The following is a 6,322-nucleotide window of genomic DNA, read 5'->3' as shown; positions in this document are numbered from 1 at the left end:
AGAGAAACACTTCGGTGACGTCATAGTATTAATAATTCCTTCTAATTTTGGCACAAGGCCAGTAATTTTGAGGGGAGGGGTTAGTCGATTACATCAAGTCCAGTGCTCAACTGGTACATATTTTATCAACTCCGAAAGGATGAAATGTATAGAGTTGGAAGAAATGCCGCTAAGAATTTTGCTCAACGCATCAACGATTCTGCCAGCTTGCTGCTTTCGTTATAGTATTAATGATATTTCTGTTGGTCTACCGTTAAACATCAGCAAAATTGAAATTCTTTAATTTAATTTCTTAAAGTCAAAAAGTCAGAGCTGTTTCCTTGTCTTTCTTTCCCAGGTTGCAGAAGAAAAATCAATCGATCAAATAATTGCAGACGCTTCCGAATCAAGTAAGTAGTCTTACACTTCAATTCTTTTATCGAAGTTTCGTCACATATCTGTATTGAACCTGTATTCTCGTTAGTCTCTCCCACGTATCTACTTAAAATCATTCAATAACGTTTTAAAAGAATGCAATGGGAAGTTTAAGATTCGAATGTCAAACTCTCGTTTCACTAACTATGAATAAATCTGGGCACATTGGCAGGCTAGCAACAGAAATCTTTGGTTTTCATCGACCAATCAAGCGAATCCTTTTGACCTACTTTTGTTCTGTTATTCATGATTTTTATAGAAATAGATAAAGACAAGTCAGTCAGTTGGTACCTAGCTTCCAAGAAAAGAATATATCAAGTGAAATATTTTGTTGCCCAGCCAAAACTGCAGCAGCGGTAGCACCACCGTCGGTCACAACCTGTCAACTATAGTAAAGATCAGATCAGTATACAGTAAACAATAACCGTGAAAAAAAAGTATGCGACGACAACCAGATATACCATGTTAACACACACACACACACACACACACACACACACACACACACACACACCTTTATCCTTTGTAGCACTTACATACATGCTGCTAACAATTAAACCAAACGCACATGTACACATACATTAGCATGATACACTCTGATCGTGAGATTTTTCCGTTCGAACCCTTCCAAGGATCTTTGGTGTACCAATTAATTTTTGTAGGGTTCAAAATAGAACAAATAATATCTTTTTATATATTCCTTTCGTGACACATACTACTCATCTTCTTTTCATGACTACAACACATAATCTAAATAACGGTCATAATAAACAAAGACATATTTTAATATATAAACAATATGAAAACAGAATATTTTATTTCAGACCTGGTGCTATGTAAATTTTACTAGCAGGAAGAAACGAAAGACATATTTCTTCATCCACAATCCCTGAAAGAGTTCACTCACCGTCGCTTGACTTGTTAGAAAGAGCGACCAAAGTCCATTCAAATCCTACCCAACCACCTTAAATATCTTCTCTATACATTTCGTCCGAGATGGGAGAGTTATGACAGTAAGGTCTTTAATCGTAGGTCTGCATAATCAGAGCCGACGTGGAGCTACGCAACAACAATGGTCAGAGACTGAAATTCTGTGGTTGCGTATGAACTCGACTGATGCACAATGTAATACAAGATATACTAAAGATGAGATAAGTTGGAATGATTTCAGAGTGGAACTATCCAGTAGAGTCTGTAAACCAAGGGACGTCCCACCCAATAGATTGCCAGGTACTAGGACTGCCTAGATTTTGAGCAGGGAAGGTAGGAACAGTAAGAATTATGTCGACGTTTACCATCCCTACAACGGGAAGTTACTATTTTTATGCGACCATCCTCTGATAACATAACAAAACCCGAATCTCAATCAAGAGCAAAAGATACTTCCGTTTTGAACAACTACCTCTTCAAAAGACCTATATGTTACCAACACTATAGTTCTGTTTATACAAAATCAGACACTCCTATAAACTGGACGGCTTTTACCATCCCCAAGGCTTATGCAAGATTCTCGTCCAAAATGCGAACTGTGCTCGATTTCTTTGCACAGACCACAAACTCTCTCGCCTCTCAAATTACAGTCAATATGTTTTGTTCTTTATCGAAAGAATATCTACTAACTTAGTAGAATTCAGCTTCCTTCAACTTTTCAGCCTTATAGGGTCTGAAAGCTGTACTCCCACTGAGAACATTTCCACATTTGCTTTCCTACATGCAATACCACACAGTCCCCACTTGGCAAATCTTTTCTAAAACTATCCTTTTCAACTCCACCAGGTTCACGCTCTGATAATTGGAAAAATGTTAGTGTGTCTCATTTCCAAGTAAGCTAACTCTTCTAACTATCGTCTTGTTGTAGTCATTTCCAATATCACTTGCGTAATTGAAATAGTCACAAGCAACAACATTCTCTGACATATTGATCCTATTTTCACCAAATCTCATTGGAGATTTTGCCCTCGAGAAATTTAGGGAAAATAGTAATCGACCGTTTTTGGCGTGAAAATCCTTCTGCATAATTACCCGTCTATGTTTTCCACCTGAGTCTCGACTATTGGATGAATGGTTTTCTATCGCACTGCATCGTAAAATTTTAAGCAAGTTTGAAGCAACGATAATGGTAATAACCATCCATGCACTGTACCATAGACTGATCTAGCAGATATTTTGTAATTCATTTATGATATATGACTGTCGTATAATAAACAACACGATGAGACTAAGAGCTGATGGTTTCTGCAAAATTTTAAAAGAACTATTCGCGTGTTATGAAATGCACCATATGGGTGAAAGGACAGTCATAACTAATCGTACATAGCTTACATTATTTACACTAGACGGATATTTGTCCTCATTTTGTTTGTTGTTAACACAACGTTTCGGCTGTTATACCCTCCAGCCTTCATCAGGTGTCTTGGGGAAATTTCGAACCTAGGTTCTCATTCCTAAGGTATTTTTCGATGTTATTATTATTATTATTATTATTATTGTTGTTGTTATTATTATTGTTCAGGTCACTGCTTGGAATCGAACTCAGACTCTTGGGGTTAGTAGCCCGCGCTTTTAACCACTACGCCATATGCCTGTGGGCATATGGCGTAGTGGCTAAGGAATGAGAACCCAGGTTCGAAATTTCCCCAAGACACCTGATGAAGGCTGGAGGGTATATCAGCCAAAACGTTGCGTTAGCAACAAACAAGATGAGGACAAATATCCGTCTTATGTAAATAATGTAGATGATGTAAATAATGTATATAGTTCCTAATATCTTAAATCTAGAACCGTACATAGGTTCTTCATCACGTCTATTTCCTATGATTCTGAACGTTGTCTATGTTGTATTGGCATTGGAGAGGAAACCAAAGGGGAGGCTATTTTCCACAAAATTAATGATTTCCTTGTTAACATTAGAATTCTTTGAGTCGAATGTATTTCCCTAACTACTGAAGAGACTGCATCAATGATGGGTATTCTGTCAGGTGTAGTGGTGTTCACGAAATATGTTCTGTCTGCATCAGAATTCACAGTAAGGTCTTCGTATTTCTCGTCAATACAAAGTCTATGTGACTTCCTTCGATGACACGAAGTGGATCACCATATTGGGCTATATAGCTTCTATTTTTGAAAACATATCACCTCAAGAAAAAGAATAGAAGAACAATCACAACTCCCCTTGTAATTAGCAAGATCCAGAGATTTCAAGTTCCGTTAAGGCTTTAAGAAGAAAATGTTAAGCAGTTACCCTTCTCTATTTTGCTTATACACCGGAACTTTGATGGATACAGGATTTGAGGACTATAGCAGCATCTATAGATCATGATGGATCATTTTCGCCTTTTGATCTTTAAGACAGAAAATACTTTCCTTCAGAGTGATGCTGATAAAACTATCAGGTAGGATGTTAAATCTATTTCATGTAGATATTGATACGCCGAATACTCCTAAATAGGCCGAGATTCAACGTTTGTAGTGAAACATGGTGCAGAAATAAAAACACTCTGTATAAACTATGAAAGTATCTTTAGTTATGATGTTTAATGAAGTGATTGAAATGAAAAGGCTGGTTGTTGAGATATCTAAAATGTTGGTTCTATTTCATAATACATACTTCTGGGAGAAGGGCTTCTCGGCAGGGACTGAATAAAAGCAAATACAAACTAAAGCAAGCGATCACCTTCCCGAGTTGGTTGTATTGATGAGAGATGCAATTCCTACCTTTTCACCACTTACCATTATTTAATACAAAACCAGAATCTGCATAACATTCTAAAGACGTCTGTTCTAATACATATTTTTTGTGAAATAGCTTAATTTCTTTAATAACCTAAAATGAAAAATTGTGTACGAATATATTTTTCTCTATCCGTAATATCTGTACCGTGAAAAAGGTTTGCTACTGCTGATCTAAATTGCTTGTTTAAAGCGATTCATTAAACAATGTCATACATTTGGGAAATCTTCTTGGCGCAGTAGATTTTATGACTGTTAAAACTAATAATGTATCTACAATTGATTTCTTTTCAAATTGATTTCATTTTAGGCAGAGAGATGGATTTTATGTACGATTCAAGCAACGGAATTGTGAAAACCGAAATGGATATGATGTTTACTATTGATGTTTGGCGAGAGCTCATGATGCAGAGGTGATTACATATATATCTATATTTTATTAAAATTTTATTTGTTAACATACCTTATTAGTATAGTGTAAGTGGCTAACGCAAGAGGAAATATATTAATCTTAGTTTCGTCTTTTCTGGTTACGATATCAAATGTAACCTCTTTGATTGTAATAGGCTTATCTCAGGCGACTATATCAGTACCACACTCAAGATCTAGCATGGTACAAATATATGCAATTCCCATTATCAATAAAATGTGTATAAGGTTTACATTTCATGGCAGACGCCATAATTAATTTGTACTGATCGTGTTGCTATTTTGTAGATCCAGTGACGTAAGGCGCATTCCCTAACCCGTGGATGTAGCGTGGGTTTTGGCCTCTCTTGTCGTTGCTAAATTAGCCGCCTACTTTATTTAAAATATACCAATATAAATTGGTTGCCCTGTACAGTTAGCACACCCTACGCTACACCACCGCCAGTGGACAGTTATATGTCTTATTATTACTTTATTATTTTACTTTTGGTATTTTGCGCCCAGAGTAACGACCTTTGTTGCATTGCTGACGCAACGCCACTGCGTAGTTCTTCATACTCGAACTTAAATTAGATGTAAACAATACGTATAAAATTTTCTATGAATATTAGCAGTAATAAATTAACTTCTAATATAACCGAATATTTATCGTTCGTTTATTTGATGGTAAATCTTGGTGAATAAGCTTTTGATCATAGATCTGCTCGATTATTGTGACCAAACATCAACAAGGGTTAGCAGAAATATTACATAGAACTAATGATTGCTTCGTTTGTTTCAAGTTCTGGGTTAAGGTTCTCTGGCAGCAGGATCCATTCACATGGTCCGGTATCTTATCTTATTAAAGTGTTTCTCTGTGTGGGTTCCCCGATAAAATTCTGGTGTACTGCGTGATAAAATGCCTTTTAATGAAATTTAATGAAAATTTGTTTGATAAAAAACGTTATTCCTCCTTTTCAAAATAATTTATTTTCTGTGTTTCTTTTTTTTGCACGAAAAATGCCTCCCCTAAAACGAATTTTGTTCCATTTAATGACATTAAAATTAAGGTTGCAGGGGGCTGCCAGTAAAATTGGCTCTGCAGCTTTTTAAAAAATAGTAACAGGTTGCCGCGACTAAAATTTGGAAATAACTGTACTAATGAATTTATCGTTCGTCAACTTAATTGCACAGAATTCAGTAACAAGAACTGATGGTATGGCCTCTTTTGATTTGGATAAGATTAATTTTTATCCATTGTTGAAAGTATTAATTCATATAAAGTCAAAGGATTAAAGATTTAAAAAATATTTTCTTGTATAACTTTCTTTAAATTTACTCATGTTCTTTCTTGACTCTTTCATTACATTAGTTCCCCCTCCCATAACTTTTGTCGTTTCTTTCAATCGGATACAAGAACGACTCTGTGGTTAAAAAGTTCTCTTCGCTATTATGTGTCCTCAAGTTCGATCTCAATGTACACACATCACTTTGGGAGTGTATCTTCTACATTGGGTTGACACGTTTTGCGAGTGGCATGGGATTGATGGAAATTGAATGTATCTATTCTAGCAAGATGGACCTAATTAGTCACCCGGTTTAACACCATTACTTAGTCTTTGGCTACCTTTAGTGGATTCCACTCTGTTGCAAGCATTTAGACCGGGTCTTTCGTTTGAGGATATCTTGATGCACTGCTTTCTACTGCAGCAATCTATGAGAGGCCGTAGTTTATTCCTCCTTTACTTCACCATTTTCAGAGATCCTGTAA

Source organism: Octopus bimaculoides, chromosome 3 (genome assembly GCF_001194135.2).
Source record: "Octopus bimaculoides isolate UCB-OBI-ISO-001 chromosome 3, ASM119413v2, whole genome shotgun sequence".
Classification (NCBI taxonomy): domain Eukaryota; kingdom Metazoa; phylum Mollusca; class Cephalopoda; order Octopoda; family Octopodidae; genus Octopus; species Octopus bimaculoides.
This window is presented reverse-complemented; position numbering follows the sequence as displayed.